The sequence below is a fragment of the Maniola hyperantus genome, chromosome 5, assembly GCF_902806685.2.
Source record: "Maniola hyperantus chromosome 5, iAphHyp1.2, whole genome shotgun sequence".
Taxonomy (NCBI): domain Eukaryota; kingdom Metazoa; phylum Arthropoda; class Insecta; order Lepidoptera; family Nymphalidae; genus Maniola; species Maniola hyperantus.
Window position 1 is genome coordinate 7,821,288 of NC_048540.1, and position 21,365 is coordinate 7,842,652.

Genomic DNA, 21,365 nt, shown 5'->3' on the forward strand with positions numbered 1-21,365 from the left:
CCGGGTCTATTTGATAGTCAAATCGTTGTGTAAGCATCATTAAAACATTTTAGTGTAAACATGGTTGAATATATTATATGTGTTGAAATGTAAGTTTAAAACGACCATACAGCGGACATTTGTATAAATTCTGACTAGTTTTACTAGTGACTATACACGCGTAGAGGTTGGCGTAGAGTAACTGCTACGTTCCGTAGCATAGTGTTGTAAAATAATTATTACAGTTACAATTTTTTCTTCCACTTGCTCGTAATTTGCTACTTTACTGAAGAAAGAATTTCACTACAGAGGACTGCTATCGGGTCTTTACTGGCCGCACGCCAACAATTTCCAAGAGGACTGTAATGGAAATTGCTGGACAGTTCCATACTGATGACGAGGTTCTTTATGGTCTAGACTAAAATAAATTGAGTTTGTTTAGGTACATGATTTTATTAATTTCTGACTTATATGAATAAAATCGTATAAATTGTATATAACTATTTTTTAATTTTAATTTCTTTTATCTTTTTTTAAATATTTTTTTTAATACTTTTATTTATTTAATTAGGTATTATATCTTTTTTATCATTATTGTTTCTTTTTCATTTTTTTATCTTTCTAATACAATTTTTTTGCCATTATTTTTTTAAATGATTTTAGTGCTTTCTTTTAATTATTTGTATCTTATTTTTTTCTTATAAAATTTTTGTAATGATTTTTTTAATTCTTTTTTTCATCATTTTGCATCTCGATAAATCTTGAAAATATCATCCATATCAATTAACGTAACATAACAACACAAGCTGCTAGTGGGCATAGTGACAGTACACGCGTTCCATATGAGTGCGGACTGACTGTGACTTGTAGAACAACAGTGACTGTGTCTTCTTTATTCTTATGAATCCCTGGTACTTTTTAGGCGACTTTTCATACAAACAAGTACCAAAAAGTTTCCAGATGGATGTCCTTTATCTATTTTGCAAATTGTTAGTCGGCCAATTTGAGTTTTTTTTTAACTGGCACATAAACAATATATATCTTCATATGAAGAAAAGTACTATACAATTCTGAGCCAAAATTCTCGGCGCCTTGACCTTCTGATAATACTCGGCCAGTAATCGCTTTATTTCAAGCCTGGAATGTATTACCAAACCTATCAAAAAGTGAAACGTCAGGAGTATGGGTGCGATGAAATGCACGTCGCTGTTTTCTGGGCAGCGCGTCTATACTCTATATGAGTGATGACTGATGAGCATATGGATGTAGGAAATAAAAAATACAAAAGGTGTGATTTTTTGTCAATTGAAAAGTTATAATTTTTACATGATTTTAACTTTTTTATGAATTTAATCTATTTTATTAATTTATGTAAATAATAACAAATTAAATAAATGAGTATGTGAGGGTTCATTACGTCACGCTTTCTACTATCTTTTATTATGTCGGTGTCGTGGACGCGAAGGATGGTGGGAGGGGAGAACTGCACGTGAGCGGACACGAGTTTTGCAACGCGTTCGCGCAATGTTAGCACTCACGCGACTTGGTCTTTGCTCTTACGTCTCTTATCTTCGCCAGCGCTCGAGTTTCCCTTTTTGAACGGGAGGCAGAGTTGTTGTTGAAGTTTTATACGCTATTTAAAGTGTATTGTAAATTGCAGTCACATACTGCAATTTACGAGGACATACGTGAGCTATATCGGTTACTCTGGGTCTAGAGAAACTCCAAGCACACCTCCATCGCCCACTAAGCGACTCTGAGTTACAAGCAGGATACATAGTTCGGAAAGCCAATAGACGTTGGGGTTCCAAGAATGGTGACCTCGAACCGTAAAACGCAGCGTTGGAAGACTCCTCACTAGGTGGACAGACGACATCAAAGTAGTCGCAGGGAGGCTGCTGGATTCAGGCAGCGCAAGACCGTGGCTTGTGGAAATTTTAACATTGTAGTATAATAGGTCAATCTCACTAACATTTAGCGTAATTATCGACCAAAATCAATCTAGTCAAAATGTAACTAAAATTCAATGCTAAATAGTACCTATCGTAGGTGGGGGTATATTTTACAATCATAACTTTTTTTTCTTTAAAATTTTTACTTTGCGTGTGCCTACAAGTACGAGTATTTCTCTATCCACTTCTTATTTTTTTTTTACTATTGGTGGTACGAATAAAATAAAATTGTGACGGGCTAAATAGTCAGTGTTAAAATATATTACTTATCTATGAAAAACAAGCCTAGGATTCATTGCATCTCCACACATACGACAATGTAATAAGTATTAACAGCAGCAAGTTAAAGAATAGACCCGTTCGCGTTACGCCGTGCGCGGGCGCAGATATCTCGCGCACTAGGAAGCAACCTTGGCGCGCCGCACTTGAACTTGCCCTTTAGCGCTAGTCGCGTGTATGAGTATGCTCTACATTATCATATACTCTTATCATTAAAATAATAATTTGCTAATGGAATCTATTCCACTTATCAGTATATTATAAATGCGAAAGTGTGTTTGTTTGTTGGTTTATTGGTTTGTCCTTCAATCACGTCGCAACGGTGCAACGGATTGACGTGATTTTTTGCATGGGTATAGATAAAGGTCTGGAGAGTGATATAGGCTTTTTACCCCGGAAAATCAAAGAGTTCCCACAGGATTTTTGGAAAACTAATTCCACGCAGACGAAATCGCGGGCATAAGCTGGTATGAAATATTGAACAAATTAAAGAGTTACTATCGTGTACTGTAATATGTGCATTATCCACATAAACTCAACAGGTTTTCAGGATGTGAAGATACAAAACGTATGATTTATTTTCCTGTCAAATCCTAATTTTAATCCTAATCCTACTAATATTATACATGTGAAAGTGTGGATGTTTGGACGTTTGGATGTTTGGATGTCTGTTACTCAATCACGCAAAAACTACTGGACGGATTTGACTGAAATTTGGAATGGAGATAGATTATAATCTATTATGCCACTATGCATTATTATGCCTATGTTTTAATCCAGGGTATACCCTGGATTAAAACATAGGCTACTTTTCATCCCGGAAAATCAAAGAGTTCCCGCGGGATTTTGAAAAATGTACATCAGCTAGAAAAGAATAAATAAAAAATAAAAATAATTAAATCACTTATAAAATAAGTACCACGTATTAAACTTTGCAATAATATAGCTGTGTAAAATTAAAGTTTTTTATTAAATAATTAAAATAAATGATAAATATAAGTATATAACTACTTACTTGTTGATATTCTGTTTTTGGTTAAAATAATATTAATTGGAGTTAGATAGGTACATATTTTAGTTTTATAGATGTGACCTATGATGTTTTTACACAAAAGAAAGCAGAGCAAGAATCTATGTAAAATCTTGGGTGTAGGAAGTTATATGGCCGTGATATTGCAAACATTATTACATATGTGAATGCAACGGGAAACTAACCTTGCAGTCTAATAATAATTTCATACGTAGATGTTTCCACTGCAAATAAATATATATAACAATATATCGATAACATCGGATAGATAAAGATTGAATGTTACGTGAATAGGAATTGAGCTGTATGATGTCAATGTTGTATTGATCATGGGCTGTATTATTAAATCACTGTAACTAACTTTTCCAAGATAGTGTTTCATGGATTTTAATAATTAATTAATTTATCACATATAATATATAACATCTACTAACCTACACGTCATGTATGTAGTATGTACAGATGTTTAGAATTAAAGAAAATGTTTAAAAAATGCTGATACTCTGTAACCCCTTACTAAGTAATATTATAAATGCGAAAGTGTCTGTCTATCTCTTATCTTTTCATAGCCCACCTGTTACTTTTTGATGAAATTTGGTACCAAGATAGCTTGCATCCCGGACACTGACATGGGCTACTTTTTATCCCGGAAAATCAAAGATTACCCACGGGTTTTTTAGCAAATCACACACAATTCACAGGCATCATCTAGTTCCAAATACGTTCATTATTAATTATTATAATCATTATTCGAAATATTATTGGGGATTGTAAAGATTGAGTAAGAAGCGCCGACGGGTTCATAGGGACTGGCTTTTTCTTTTGCTCATTATAAATACTATCTACCTACCCACTTTTTATACACATTACATATTATGTTGAGATTAAACTTTGAGCAATATAATATAAGCATATTTCTATACTAATCCATACTAATATTATAAAAGCGAAAGTGTGTTTGTCTGTCTGTATATCTGCTAGCTTTTCACGGCCCATCCGTTCAACCGATTTAATGAAATTTGGTACCAAGATAGCTTGCATCCCGGGAAAAGACCTATGCTACTTTGTAGCCGGAAAATCAAAGATTTCCCACGGGATGAAGTCGCGGGCATTATCTAGTATAAATGCAAAAGTGTCTATCCGTCTGTCTGTCTGTTACTTTCTCATAGCCCATGCTTAATCCATTCTTACAAAATTGGGTATAGCTAGCTTGCATCCCCGAGAAGGACATAAGTTATTTTTTATCCCTGGGAATTAAACTGTTTCCACGGGATTTAAAAAAATTAAATACACGCGCACGAAGGTGCGGGCATCTTTTAGCTGTTTAATAAAAAAGTATTTTTAATAGAGCATTTAGCTTCACATAGCTTTGTTTTGAATTTTTTTTTAACATTTCCAAAAAAATTGAATAAGCAAGAGTAATAGAGCATTATAGATATATTAATACTTACACTTAAGCATCCTTTAATGTCTTCTCTTAACTATAACTTGATAATTTTCCGTAAAAAAGTTAATTGTCTTTGGTATGAAATGACTTAGGAGTGGAGCGAATGGCAAGTGGTCTAGGCGAGAGCGAAGTCGAGCGACTTGAGGTACTCCAGCAGGATGCGGAGCGTCAGCAGGGGGACGAGGGGCCGCAGCCGGCGCGCCGCTCTCATGGCGGCCTTGCTCAGGCGGGCGGGCTGGGCGCGAGCGGACACCGGCGGCGTGCTCGCTGGCGATGCTCGCTGCACATTATGCAACGACTCGCCGACCTGCCCCACGTCTAGCCACGGAGCGCGTCGCACTAAGCCGACGCTGCTCCGCCGACCGACCTAGATGCACTTTTACAACGCCGAGAATGCAATCGACACACATATTCGCGTCTCGTTCCGATAAACGCATCGACGACGAAAGCGGCCCGTGATGGAGAATGCGGACGAATTTGACAGCGAGTGCAGTGAGTACGTCACGTTCGCGCCTAGTGTTCTCCAATTAGACGAGAGAGGGACGGAGCGGTGCAGTGCGACCGAGCGCTGCATTCAAGTTCATTACTTCCGTAGTGTGGCGGCCGCGGCGCGCCCTGACCGTGCTCCCGATCCGCGCTTGCACTTTACTGATGATGCCATTTGAACCACCGAAATACCTCCTCCTTAGCATGCACCTTACTATTATGTATCCAATGCGGCTATCAATTTAGATATTTCTGAAATCACCGAAGTTCTAAAACGGAAAAATAGCAAAGTGGCAATAGTACTCCTAGTTTATTAAATAACGAGTTTTTTGTAGCAAAGATTCGTTTATTTAATAGAAAGAATGACTTATTATTTGGAAAAACGTAATCAAACAAGTTAAAAACATAGTGCGAAAGGGTAGCGTGAGAACGGTAGCGAAAGCCATGGCAGGGCGGGCGGGCGCGCGCCTGTGCCTCCCCGGAACGAGCTTTCACTCTCGCGGGTCGACGACACAGCCTTCACATACCCTACTACAGGTTCTCGAATCTTCAGGTATTTGAAATTTTTCACAATTTCTGTCCTTCTCTATACTTGCGGAAATGAACACGTTTATTTTATTGCGAGAAAATTAAAAGAGTAAACATAGTAGGGGTGATGCGTTTTACCTCATCCGGCGGCATTGCCACGCCGCTCCCTGCCACCTAATCATTATCCAATATTGATTTCACTATTTACAGCCTGAAATCTGTTAACATCCTTAAACTGTTCGAACTCTGAATAATAAACCTAGCGGCTGCAAGGGGTTATTATTGTATACATAATATAGCGGATATTATCTATCATTAATAAATTACTTATTTCCGTGACTTTGTCCGCGTGGACTACATAAATTTTAAATCCTTATTTTACCCCCTTAGATTATATCCCCTTGATACCATAAATGTTAAAGTGAATCTGTCTGCAAGCTTTCACGGTCGATTTTGACAAAATTTGGTACAAGATAGCCTGCATCCCAAGGGTGGACACAGGCTTCTTTTTGTCCCGAAAAATAACAGGATTATCACGGGATTTTTCAAACTGTAAATCGACGCGGACGATGTCGCGGGCATCATCTAGTAGAATATGTAATAATACGTTCATATAGAGATATGTCTCTATATATAAAAATGAATCACTGAATTTGTTGCTGATCGCAAATCTCAAGAACAGCTAGACCGATTTCGCTAATTCTTTTTTATAATATTACTTGAAGTACGAGGATGGTTCTTACGGAGAGAAAAATTTAAAAAAAATCCTGAAAAAGAATCGATTGTAAGGCGGTACGAAGTTCGCCGGGACAGTTAGTAATAAATAGTATTTTTGGTTTTAACAATAATATATGAATTAGGTATAATAGGCATAACAGTGGTAGATTTCAAATGTGTACCCACCGCATCGCCGGATTTAAAAAACTACAACGAATTATGTCTTTTGTCAATATTTTTCTTGGACAGGTTCAATACAAACTAAGTTTATTCATTTACATAAAATTAGGTGCATTTCCCATCCCCCTGCACCTCGCCTATTACATCATTAACTATACTGTATCCACCCCACTACACGACCTATCCTAACGTCTGGGCTTCTGTCTGGGCCCCGTCACTATATCGATCTCAGCAGCTGTTTTCTTACTGGGATGATAAATAGTATTAGGACTATACTTTCGTAATACTGGACTTAAATTCGACACATATTTTTTAAAAATTTAAATTTCATCGGGGGTGTACAGAAGAGAAATGATAAACGTATGTGCAAAAACGCCTATGTATGTTCGTAATACTATACTTTTAACTTGTGAATTTTTCATAATTTAAAGAAAATTGTATGATTAATTGTGAATTTAAAAAATTCACTCATTTATTTTGGAGACCATCAAATAAACCCCTATTTTTTAATTATTTCTGGAGTGGTAAGTCACTCAAGTTTTTTTTCAAGTCTTGAAGTTTTGTAACTGCTGCGCTCGAACAATAATTTTAAACTTTCGATAAAATTTAAGTCATGTTCTATAATGCATAACGTAAACCATAATTTTTAAGGCAATAGTTGAGTTCATGTTTACTAATTACTACATAAAATGTCCAAAAACGTTCTACAGTAAGAGAAAAAAAAACCACTGACGGTAGAAATTATGAAAAAATCATTAAAAAATTCATATCGCCTAAACTACTAAAAATCGTTAGATGAATGAGTGCAATTCAGTACAGCTTTCAATATCATTTTTTTTTCCTTATTGTTGAGTGCCAATTAGCTAGGTACTCAATTATATTACGATCTAGCCTAATGTATGACTAATAAGTAATTTTATTTTAACCTAAACTTATAAATTATCTTATATACTAAGAAATTGTCCACTGACGCATCTTAGTCTTTCTTGATTTGAGATATGACACTTTGTTCACGTGTTCATTCAGCACTTACACTATGTACACTATCACTAATCACTATACACTAACACAAAAGGTTTGGTCCTTTTTAGTCTTCTCACCGTCTCCGTTACGTCAAGCAGCTGGATTGCTTCAACATTAACGTGGTGGTGAAGCCTATAGTCGTGGGCTTTGGCAGATTTGGTGATAACTTTATGGACGTATTCAATTTGAAGGTCCCTATGAATATCATCATTTCTGATGTACCAGGGTGCATTTACAATATTCCTGAGTACTTTGTTTTGGAACCGTTGGATGATTTGGATGTTACTTTTTTTGGTACAGCCCCACAGCTGTATGCCATAAGTCCAAATGGGCATCAGGACTTGTCTGTACAAAAGAATCTTGTTGTGTATTGACAGCGAGGAATATCTACCAAGTAGCCAATACATCTGTTTATACTTTATATAAAGTTCTTTCCTTTTTTTCTTGACCTGAGCTTTCCAGCGCAACTTCACATCAAGTGTCATACCAAGGTATTTAGCTGTATCCACGTAGGAGATTTTTTGGTCGTTTATGAAGACAGCGTGATACTTTTTTGTTTTATTTGTGAAATCTTCTTCTTTATTCTCCACTTTTTAGTCCATTTATAGACTTTATTTAGCACTATTTGTACGTTACCCACTGCCTCTTCATGTGTGCCTCAATATCATTAACATTATATAAGTGTTCTTATAGCAAAAATGTCTGAAACTGGTAAGCGGCCTAAGTATGCCTCTCTTATCGAGAGTTACATTTTTGTTCGCTTTGCCGTGGAGACCCTGGGGCCATGGAGTCTTAGTGCTAAATTTTTTTACGAGACATTTTCACAGTAGTTAATAGTCTCATCTGGTGACAGAAGGGCTGGCTCATTTTTTGCGCAAAGGCAGTCTGGCTATCCAGCGCGGAAATGCAGCCAGTGTTCTTGGCACCATTCCACGCGGGCATGATTTGTAAAGTAATTAGATAAGGCTAGCTTTAAATGTTATCAAAATATTTTCAATAGGAAAAAAATATCTAATTTCTAACATTATATTTGTCAATGAAATTTGTCAATGGATAGGCCCACCGTGCAAAGCCAGAGGTCAAAACGGGTCAACTAACTTCTTAAGTGTGGATGTTTTGGAAATTCAGCTAGGGTCAAATTAGAAAAAATATGTTTAGAAACAAATTGGAATTTTTTCATTAAACTACTGAAAAAGTGAGCTATGTAAGTCATTAAACTTTTAATGATAATTCTTAGATTAAACCACTTAATATTTTTGATACATCCCAAAAGGACACAAGCTATACGTATGTCTACGTTTGTTAGACATGTCTGGGTCCTCATCCTCTTTTATTGATTGCAGCAGTTTTTCCTATGCTGTACCTATATCAACTTGTAAGATTTTATGATCAGCCGAATGCTTTCGAGTAGTAAAAAATCCCATACGTAGGTATAATTTCTTGTAAGATTTGTTAAATCTTGTATCCACAACTGATATTAGATTCAATCGGATTGGGAAATATGCATCTACCTATTCCATTAAGAATTTACAGATAAAATAATATTATATTTTTTCTAACTCAAGGCAAAAACTCTTTTTACCCGACTAAGGCCAAGCTAAAAGGAAGGGGTTATAAAAGAAGGGAAAATTCTAAGCTCAAAAGTGTAAAAATCTGAACCGATTAAAATACTCCAAGCGACAAAAAAACGATTTCACTCTATTTCAGCGTAAATCATGAGGAGTAGACGGGTTTTAGTTACTTTAGAACTTTATTTTGTTAATTGAAACATAACTAGATTTATAGTTTAACGCCATAGTTTGACGCTAATTAAAACCATACAACAGGCACTTGTGTTTAAAGAACCATAGAAACACTCAAAAATATAAAATCGTTTAATAGACGGTCAATTAGAGCGTGAAAAGTGAAGCGTATCAAAGAAAATGCAGTTTTCCATCGTCGGAGGCTTGAGCGGTATCAAAACACTGAATCTTCCGGGGTGAACGGCCTCAGCTGCGTCGCCCCACTGCGCTAGCCCCCGCCGCCCGGCGCCGCGTGGCGTCTCACTCGTCCGCGCGAATAAATCGCTACCACGCGCATGTGTGCGGCGAAATGCGTTTACTGTATAAGTATTGGGCACAGCGGTCGTTGACATCACACAAATTTTCTTTGGGCTTGCAATTTAAAGTTTTTGAAGCCTACAAAAGTTCATCTTTGTCGTATTTGAATAAGGATTTCATCTTATGAGCTCAGGGCTGTTTTTTGGATGGTGGTGATCTTTTTATAAATTGATGACGCATTTTCTCACCTAAGTACAGTAGGTATTTACCACCCACTATAAATCGTTACCCATAATATGGCATAATTGCAAAAGTGTGTTTGTTTTTATCGCTTATTCGTTTGTTGGTTTGTCCTTCAATCATGTTGCAACGAGGCAACGGATTGACGTGATTTGCATGAATAGGTATATGTAGTTAAAAACCTGGGAAGTGACATAGGCCACTTTTTATCCTGGAAATCTAAGTGGTTCTACATGATTTAAAAAAAAAACTGAATCCACAAGGATGAAAACGCAGTCATCAGCTAATCATACCTACATAATATTATTAGTTTCATTTTCAAGACAAAAATTACAAATCAAGTTATTGTCACCATTATAGGGTACCCACCTGCGCCTACCTTGACGACGCCGCTGGGTTCTAGTGCTTATTCTGGCAAAAATAGTGATTTCCACATACCCTGCATGTGTTATTTCTTCCAAGGCTGGATGCTTAGGTATTATTAGGAATTGAAGACTGGATGTGTAAATTCATTTAAGTGCGAGGAAAAGGGGTAATTACTAATTACCTGTCTTAGATAATAATTGTTTCCGGGTAGGTGCAGAATATAAAGGTGTAACTAGGCATATCAAGATCTATTACTTTATCAAATACATTTTACTTGTAAAATATCTTTGTACTTTATCTTGCTTTCTTTAATTTCAGCAATTCACATGAATTGTGTTCGTTGACCACTCTGAATGTACCTATGTAATAATTTTATTTTGTGACTTTAGTATTATGATCTAATATCTTAGGTATAATTTTTAAGTATACAACTTATACGTACATATTAATGTACAATACTTGTTATAAAAAAATTGCATACTTGCTTTATAAGCTAAAAAACCATTGCAGAAGTTATTAAGATCCTTCACTTAAAAAAATAACTTAAAAAAATATTATGTACCTGTGGCTGTAACTCTTATAAGTTTGCGAGTTTTATTAGAAATTATATAACTTCTAGTAAAAACTATCAAGATTAAATAAGAGTTACCCCACAGTCACACATAATATTGTTATATTGGAAGGATTTTAAGCTCTTCACGTGTTCCTTTCTCTTTTACTTGTTCTAGTAATAGGTACTACTCAAAACATGTTCTTTAAAGATTCATCTGTAACTCGTACTCATCGAAGGCAATGGCTTATAATAAGGCTTTATTGATCTCACAGTACTGTATGGTGTAGGGTCTGCGTATATCTGTAGATGTGGTGCCCACAGCCCACTGTACAAACTCGATTTCCCCCTTCTTGGGGTAGGCTTCAATACTCATTCATACCTTTTTCCTGCTCTAGCCGGGTGCAAGCGCATAATGCGCTCCCTCTCAGAACATTTCCGTGTTGTCGCCGGTACATACGCGCATGCACTAGACCTAGCCCAATGCAGCGAATTTTGCGTAGGGTCGTTGTCCTCGTCTGCCTATATCCGCACTAAACTTAAGTACTAGCAGAGAATTCGCAAATCTGATGAAACGCATTCTTCTGTTAAATCATTATTCAGATATTGCGTCGGTTATCTAATTGATTTTATGATAGGTACTTGTTCCGTTCAAATGTGCAATTTCGACTGACGGCCATTCCTTGTTATCCAACGGAATAATAGAGTCGGATAGAACAAAAGGTTTCCTAAACAACGGTCCTTTTAGTTTATGGATGTTGCCTATAAATAGTGTAATACTAAAAAATGCCATTTGCACAACTGCATTTTTTGCAAAGCAAATTCTAAAGCTTTTTACCGTCAAGGGAAAAATAAAGAATGTAATTGAATAAGTGTACAAGGTCTTTTCGAGGCAATTTGTAAGAAAACATTAAGGGCCATACTGAAAAGATAATGTTTTTACTCAGTTACTAGAATTTGCTTTGGGGTTGTAATGTACACTTACCTAATGATGCAATAAATATTCAGATAGGTAAGTACCTACTTGTGGTAACTTTATTGCGTTAGACCTGCGTTAGACCGAAATCTCTTCTTGTCATGCTTATTTCTAAAAGACAAAATCTAAAACTTTTGACTAGGTATCAATAATAATAATTTTGCCTCTTTAAATGAAAACCTTATTCTTTTCGTAAAAAATAACTTAGCGTTTTATTTTCTAATTTGTTTACTTACTTTAATAAATTGAACATAGTAAACAAATCTAGTACATATCACAAAATAAGAATCGCTAACATCCTCATGGACTAAGAGCCAGCGCGTGCCAGACCTTCGTCATTTTATAAAAAGCTAAAAATATATCTGCGTATTGCCCCCAACACATCAGGCAGCAACGATCAGCGAAGTTATGAAGTTTGAATAATGGTGGGGTAATAAAGGTGTAAAAAATCTTACGTCAAATTACTTATAAAGTAATTTTCTTCAAAATTATAGTAAGTATTAGAAATCACGTCATGCATTGCCAGATACTTAGTATCTGGCAAGTAACCCAGACCCATGCCAGACCCCACTTAAGCTTTCGTAACTAAGTATCTGGCAATGCATGACGTGATTTCTTACTACTATTCCGAAGAAAATGTAAAAAATTACTTTATAATTTGACGTAAGATTTTTTACACCTTTATTACCTTTCTGTTATCTCCTAAAGCCACCATGATCCAAACTTCATAGTCGCTGATCTTTCCTCCCCGTATTGAGCGCGAGTGACGTGCGGGTGTGCGGAGCGTCCCCGAGCTTCATACCCCGATTGCCATCTCAACCTGTCGCAGACTATAGATAGAAAAGCATAGAGTAATCTATCATTGTAGTGTGTATATAGGCTTTAAATCGAGTGGATAGAAGTGCGAAGTACCAGTCTAGAATGTTGCTAGGGTCAAAAGCCGCGCAGTATGTCAGCGCTTAGTATTCCGCGAGCCGGGCGCAGGCCGGCTAACGGGACCCGTCTACACCGGCCTTTACTTTCATCGATCCGACTGACGGTTAACTTTCCTTTGTTACTTACTTTGAAACATATTTTGATCTATTTCTTTACTTTTCATTCGTAGGTGTTGAAACCCTGATGCTTTATCGTAGCAAGTTTAGTTTCTTTGGTATTTCTTACGAGTTTCTATAAAGAGATCAACCGCTGTTTGTATAATTTTAGAATATTTTCGAGCCATATCATCAATCATCAATTATTATTATTATTATTATTATTACTTATAATAAAACTGTAACCGGTCCAATTCTGTACATTGAAGATATTTTGAAAATTTTTTTTCGAGGGCACTCTGTAATCGATACTGAACCCAAAACTGTAATTTTTTTCATTTTTGTCTTTCTGTCTGTCGGTCTGTCTGTCTGTCTGTCTGTCTGTCTGTATCACGGCCGCGCATCATGCTGAATCTACTGAATGGATTCCAATGAAACTTGGTACGATTTGAGGTCATACTATGAGGAAGAACATAGGACACTTTTTATCCCGAAATTCAACATAGTTCCCTTAGGAGAGGGGATGAAAGTTAAAATGTATACTGATTTGTAATTCATTAATGCGTAGTCCGATTTCATTCATTCTTTTTTTGTTAGAAAGGGGATATTTTAAAGATTGTTCCGTAAATATTTCAAGGTCATCGGTTTTTAACCGACTGTCAAAAAGGAGGTGGTTCTTTTTTCTACATCGATTTTTTCGAGGTTTCTGGACCGATTTGCAATTTTTTTTTTAAATTAGCAGAAGAAGTTTTCGTGGTGGTTCCATAAAAAATTCTGGATCCAACTCCTTAATCCTGATGCTGCAGGGTTACTGCCCGCCTAAGTTATCAAGATTCAGGAAGTGTTCATAGTGAATTCACATTGTAGGTACCAAGCAACGACTTTATTCTCAGACTTCAAGTCCCAGCTCCTCAACCCTGACGATGTAGGGTACAGCACTCCTAAACTATGATGATTCAGGAACTGCGGATGGTGCAAAATTATTTTAGGTACCAAGCATAGGCTACATAATTAAACTTCGGATTCCAACTCCTCAATCCTGATGCTGCAAGGTACTGAACTCCTAAATCGTGGGGATTTGAGAATTTCTGATAGTGAATTGATATTTAAAAAAAATTAAAAAATTTGAATCGACTGTTAGGCGGAACGAAGTTCGCCGGGTCAGCTAGTAACTAATAATTTCATAAGATATCAAGTGCATTTTTCTGACATTAACTAGCTTATGCTCGCGACTTCGCCCGCGCGGACTACACAAATTTCATTTTACCCCCTTAGGGGTTGAATTTAAAAAAAAATTTGTAGCGGATGCCTACGTTATAATAGCTATTTGCATGCGAAATTTTAGCCCGATCTGCCCAGTAGTTTGAGCTGTGTGTTGATAGATCAGTCAGTCAGTCAGTCAGTCACCTTTTCCTTTTATATATTTATTGATAATATCCATACTACAAACGTATAGGACGTTTCAATTTATGACCTGCATAGTTATAAATAATAAATATCTACCGCTGTGACAAAGCAGATTCATAATTATCCATGGTTAGCAAAAAATAACAAAAGTAGCGTCGCAAGTGTATGCTCAAAACGCAGGTAGAGGATTAAGCCCAGAAAATAACAACGGAGCTTTTGTTAAGGACGTACCGTTAGATTTATTTGAGACGACTGATTTGAATCAACAAAGAAATATGGTCGCGTTTTCAGAATAATCATCATTAACGTCTGATAGACGACCACTGCTGGACATAGGTCTCTTGTAGGGACTTCCACACCTTCACGTATAAAACCCCAAAAATATAGGTACTTTTATGGGTAACGTGAGTGCCAACATAACAATGGATGAGATAATACTTACTATAAAGTCTGCTTTGTGCGACATAGAGCAATAATTTATTCATAGCGAACGATTCCTAGATTCTAACTGTTTAGTCTCTTCCCTGAATCTTGACTCATTATAATTATAAATACCCGGTTCAATTATGTTTATTGCTATGCGGTTGCCATACATTTATTGTTTTCTTCACACAATATTATGTGTGCGAACTAACAAATAATATTTGTCGGTGTGGATTTAGATTTTTTTTTAAATTTCGTGCGAGTTTCCGGTATGCAAACTCATGGTTATTCTTACACAATTGGGGGGCGTATCCGCTTCTTAGCGTCTATGTCTACGACTTTAGCTATTTTTAAAAATATACGCCTAAGGAGGTGAAATAGAGGGTTTAAATTTGTGTAGTCCACGTGGACGAAAATCGCGGAAATAAGCTATTATAATTATTATATAATAGTATGTGAGTAGGTTTTAAATAATATTTAGATATATTTTCGAGAATTTAACCATTTAAAGAGTGGATTACAAATCTGCTGCCATAAGATAGATTAAAATATAATAGTATGGTATGGATTCATGTATAGTATCTACCCGTATTTGCAAGTATAATCGAATGACGTTAATCATTTCCCAAGCTTTTAACGCCACGAACAGGTAGATCCGATTGTATAATGTTACACATGAACTCGCTTAAAGATTTTCATACGGTACCTACGGGGCTCGGCTACCGTTAGGTCGGTGGCGATAAAAAATAAAAATAGGAGGGTGAAATCGGAACGCCGCATGCAGCTTCTATTGAGATTTATCATCCATATATTTACGAGTAGATTCTTATTTATAAAATGTACTTCGTCATAACATGATCATAACCTACCAATCTTTGGTAGAACATTGATATAGAGTCGTTTGCGATTGTATATAATAATAATAATAATAATAATAATACGACCGGGCACAGTCGAGGGTGTTTTTGGTGGACATCACCATTCCGTATGACGAGAACCTCGTGAGAGCTGAGACGGAGAAAAAGCGCAAGTATCTCGATCTGGCTCACGAGGTTTCCGACATGTGGCATGTGGAGTCCACTGAAATCATCCCAATCGTCATATCTGCGAATGGGTTGATGCCAGTCAGCCTCGCTCACCATCTGAGGCGACTGGGGTTCCGTGGCAGTTCGCTCGCAGCCAGGATGCAAAAAGCGGTCTTGCTGGACTCGGCTAGGATAGTCCGCCGATTTCTTCACCTGTCGCCCTGACCCCCGGCCGTTTGGTCTCCCCTGCCGGGGTGTAATCTTCCGCCCGGTACAAAGATGTATGTATGTAATGTTTATGTAGGTTTCTTTATTTTTATGTATGTAAGTATATTATAACGCTTTTGGCTTTTATATGTATCTATTTTGTACACGGGCGTGAGAGCAATTAATATATAATAATAATAATAATAAAGTTTTTTATTAAAGGCAAAGAACCCATTATACATATTATTCATAAAATAAAATATACCATTATATAAATTAAAATAAAATAAAGTAAAATGAACTACATGTACATACAAACTTATAAACTAACTGTGAATGTTAAAAATCTCTTCACAGGCGTCCTTGTCAACAAATCTATTTCTATTTCTTATTACTATTACGATGCACAGATAGGCAATATGTATATGAAATAAACTTTTTTACCTATAATTTTCTGTCTACTTACCTATACTTACCTAGGTATATTGTACTATAATTTAGTAATTATACTTACTTGTTTGTTCATCTCTTATCTTGTTTGTTTATATCTTATTGTGTATTTTTTATGTATTCATAATATTTTATATTATCTTAGCGAACCTTGGTCGCGACGATGATGATTATAATATGTAGATGTGTAGTGCGTGGTACCTAACTATCATCATCATAAGCATCATCAACCCATTGCATATCGAGCACATGTCTCCTTCAGAATGAGAAGGGGTTAGTTAGGCCATAGTCCACCACTCTGGCCAAGTGCCGATCGACATACTTTACACTTCTTGAGAACATTAAGTATGGTGGACTCTCAGGCATGCAAGTATTTCCTCATTATGTTTTCCTTCACCATTAAAGCAAATCAATTGATATTTAATTATTTAAAACACATGTGTTTCTGAAGAGTCAGAGGTGCATGTTTGCGAACTTAGCCATGACCCTCTAAATAGAAGGCCGCAGTTTTAACCACTATAGGCTATCACCATATATGCACCTGGTCATAAAAGCAGAATCGATCAGAAAGAAACATCGATACTATTATAAAGTTGATTTCAATATAAAACATTACAATACAATGTGATAAGGGTGTGAGGTTGAGCACGTGTACTCATTCATTGATTAAATGTCAAGCAAAGTCAATGTACTGACTTGACACGGTCCGAAGGCTTCGCGTGTAGTGCCCTCTTAAGTATTTCCCTATTGCATAATGTGATAATTATCTGTATAAAATGTGAATATGTGCATTCAACAAAGACGTGGTGACGATCGAATGAACGGTATTTTATGTGGTGTGCTGTATGGCGTGGCTATGGTGTGGTAACCGCTATTACGGCCACCGGAAACCACGCTTCATGTCAACTGTTTTATTCGAATTATATGTAGGTGGGACGTTTATTGGAATATCAAAATGAAACTTCCTTTTTTTTTCGCACATGCCTACACATTATGTATATGAGGAAAACATATTAAAGTTAATGATATACCTAGGTGTACGTATTATATACTAAAATCTTCTTGTAAGAATGTAAATTACTACATAATAGTGAAAAAAATCGGTTCATTGGTCTTTGAGATAATGTGGAGATAGGAGTACATACATCCATATATACGGGATGAACAGGTAATATGAAACTTCCTTTTTTTGAAGTCGGCTAAAAATAAAGTTCTAATTAGTTTTGCTTACTAAGCATTATCTCTTCGCGGGGAAAAGAAGGTTGCCTTATTTTTTACATGTTGTTTTACGGGTGTAAAGAATTAGCTCAAAGATTCTTCGTGGAAATGCAGCGAGCCTATCTAAACTGGCAACTGGCATTCATCTGGCAGTCACCGATCTTGAGTTTTGGCACAGAGATAACTTCAGATAACTTAAATCCCGCAGCCGTACGGACCTAGGATACTTTTGAACCGGAAAATACTTTAGTTCTAAGGGAAAACCAAACTAGGTGCATATGCGGTCATGTGCAAACAACTAGTTGCTTATAATTTTATTTGTGACAAAACTTTGCTTGTTTTCAACAAAACGAAAAGGTCAAAAGGGATATAAGGTAAAGCCTATTGGAGCGTAAAAATGGATGTTACATAATAGGTGCGTTTGCGCCCGGGGCATACCAAGATACCGTTGTTCGAACAGGTTCCCCATCACCCCTCCCGTACCGTTGGATGCTTACCGAGCCTTTACTTTCTACCCATGAAGGACCTTCCTACCACTCCCACGTAAGCGTAAGTGAACTCGTTGGACAGCCTACATTTTTAGATTTATTTTTACTATACAACGTACAATCTTGAAAATCTAGTTCTCATTGTCACCTGTATGCGGTTGACTTGCGCAGGTACCTTTTGTAGTAATCCTGGGCCACTAAATTAACAACAAAGGTCTGATGAAGAATAAACAAGTTTGTCTTTGGCCTGATGAAAATAAAATTTTGTGTCAGAAGTGGGATTATCAATAAGTTGTCTACAGTTTACAGACAGATGTTATAACCATTCTTTTTTAGGGCTCCGTACCTCAAAAACGGAAAACGGAACCCTTATAGGATCACTTTGTTGTCTGTCTGTCTGTCTGTCTGTCTGTTGGTCGGTCGGTCTGTCAAGAAACCTATAGGGTACTTCCCGTTGCCCTAGAATCATGAAATTTGGCAGGTAAGTAAGTTTTATAGCAGACATTCGGGGAAAAATCTGGAATCCGTGAATTTGTGGTTACATCACACAAAAAAAATTAAACTGTGGTCATGAAATAATAATTAGTTTATTTCAATTTTCATATAAAATTCATCATCATATAAAAGGTCTTCACCTGTGCATTCTAAAACAGTTTTTTATTTATTTTTATGTATCATAGTTTTTGAATTATCGTGCAAAATGTCGTGAAAAAATACGACTGTAGTACGGAACCCTCGTTGCGCGAGCCTGTCTCCCACTTTTTAGTTTGATACAAGTTAGCCCTTGAGTAGGTACGAATCGATCTCACCTGGTGTAAAATGATGATTCAGTAAGATGAAGCTGGCTAACTTAGAAGGGGTAGCGGTTCCTCTGGTGCTGGGTTGCCTTAATATTATACTAAATAATTTTATTACTAATCACTAACTAACGTCAGGTGACCCGACCAGGCTGCCTTTAAGTATTTCTAATTACTTCTTAAGAGATTATCAGTTTTAAATGTTAAAGATATAATATTATATGCGTCATAGGTGTTCAAGCATTTAAAACTGTATAAATATATTATTGAAATTACGTGAGACTGAAAGTCTACTCTATGATGACTGGTGTAAAGTACAAAATCATGCGAGGGAAAGCGAAGAAGGCGGCCGCGGACGCGCGCTCTGCTCGCGGTTCAATGACCGACTTTTCACGGGTTTGTCAGCCTTCTGTTATATCATCGGCCGAAGTCAGTGTCATTGCCGAAATTGCGACCGACGCGTGTGCTAATTTGAATCTTTTCCCTTTTTACTTTGAGATCACTTTTGCTTGCACGTCCGGAAGTTTTTTGGCTTTATGTACCATACTCGCGGTCCGTTTATGTATTGGTCTTGTAATTTTTATGTATATAATTTCAAGATGTTTGTGTTCGTGAATACAAATATGTATAATCACGTACAGCTCTATAGGAACCTTCAAAATTGTAAGTTAAAGCAAAACAAGTATTATAAGTTGCTCGATTGAAGTCAACAAATGCTGAAATGAGCATACCTATGTACGTCGAATGTATAAATAATAATAAAGGTTACGTTAGGAAATTAGCTAAGCAATGAAAACAAAGAATAGGCAAATGGGTAGGTACATTGAAAAAGTATACATACTTATGTAATTCTAAAACATCCCATGGGAACTCTTTGATTTACCGGGACCAAAGGTAGCCTAAGTTCTTCCTCAGGATTCAAGCTATCTCTGTTTCCTTTGACCTTTCGTCAAAACAGACCGACCGACACACTTTCGCATTTATTTATTTTAGTAGGTATGGATGATTCAGACGATTCAGATATTATGTTAATCATTTTGCACATAGTTGTACAGATGAAAAAGATTCTTACAAAGTATTATCCGAGTGAATAAATGGCCTTAATTTGTGTAGTAAATAAACGATAATAAGTAATTATAGTTTGTTTACACCCGCACGCACATGTCATTATGTGTGGGTGGGGTGAGTTACGTAAGCCAGCTCACGTGCGAACAGTCGCCTTGAAATTGAACTCGCAAGGTTCAAGGTTCGCTTTTTGCAGCGATCAACAATAGTGTATGTGTGTATGTGCGTACATGGGTGAGTTTGCACGCATGTGCTAGGACTTGTTTATTATGATAATTATAGCCTAAAACCCACCCAGGGTGATCGCTCTCGATGATTATAGTTATATTTTAATGATTCCTAGATTTGCAAACTAACTAATTGGTTCAAAGGCTCAAGCTTAGCTGTAATGGCTTTTGTGATCGCTAGTACAGGTTTTCAAAAAAGAGCTTTTATTTTAAGTGATCGTACTCGATGATTATAGTTAGATTTTAATGACTTCTGGACTTGCAAACTGAAACTTGAATTGGGATTATCTGGTGCTATAAAATAACTACATAGGTCTTCAAAGAAAGGCTTTTATTTCAAGTCGTAAAAATTCTTCTATTTAGTGGTGGTTTTATTATATCTTTATTCTACAGCTAGGTAAGTACGTTATTAAAGCGTTCAGTATATTCAGTTTTCGAAAAAGACGAAATTATAATACCTAATGTGAAAATGATATCTATGCATGCATATTAGGTACGCATTTTTGTTAGTTATTATGACAAGCTTTTAGTTAAAACAATTGGCTTTTGTGCCTACTAAATAATCATATCAATATTATTGTTAATTGGTACTTTTATACAATTACCTAATAAATTAATGAAAGCTATAAAATTGTAATTAAAATAAAGTGTGAGTCTAATATAATCTATTTAATTACAAAATAACAAGCGGGAAGAGTAAGTGAAGCAGCGAGTTGCAGCGTTTTGCTAAGATCGCGTTGATGTCTTTTAAACGCAGTGTTTGTTATAAGCGTTAAATATTAAGAAAAATATACTTAAGTACATTCAAAACATATAATTTTTTTTAAATTAATGCATTTTATATTTATGTAACAACTTACCACAGCTGCATAATAATCCAGTTAATACGACCAAGGACATCCAGTGCGAAAATAATCCGATATATTCACTAAACTTAAAACTAGACACTGCACGTCACTTAAAAATATAAGTCTTGTATGAGATCTACGTTGCTTTCAGTCTGAAACACGTTAGAGGGTCATGTCGGAGCGGAGGCGGGTTAGCGCACCGATAGCTCCGAATAACTGATAAAGTGTGGCTGGTTCATGGTCGGAGACGTCCTTCCCGCCGCTGCCTACAGCCCGCACCGCCGCCTGCGCTTCTTCCGCACTGGAGCCCGCGCCGGGTGAATGAACTGCTGGTGCGAGCGAGATAGCCGCCAATGCCACGGTCGCACGACCACTTCTATCTCGGCA

The 21,365-nt window shown here is 36.5% G+C and overlaps 1 protein-coding gene across 5 annotated transcripts in view; it reads right to left on the reverse strand.

The window, feature by feature from the left end:
- The window catches only part of Blimp-1 (PR domain zinc finger protein 1), a 33,015-nt gene extending 11,850 nt beyond the window's left edge, over positions 1-21,165 (reverse strand). For 2 of the 5 annotated variants that reach the window (XM_069498916.1, XM_034968548.2), the window contains exon 1: positions 4,692-5,103. The gene's annotated coding sequence lies outside the window, so the exon portion shown is untranslated. Of the gene's footprint in view, positions 1-4,691; positions 5,105-20,990 lie in introns of those variants that run through there. The other 3 variants (XM_069498915.1, XM_034968550.2, XM_034968549.2) reach the window with 3 other exon arrangements.
- Between the last annotated feature and the right edge of the window lie 200 nt (positions 21,166-21,365).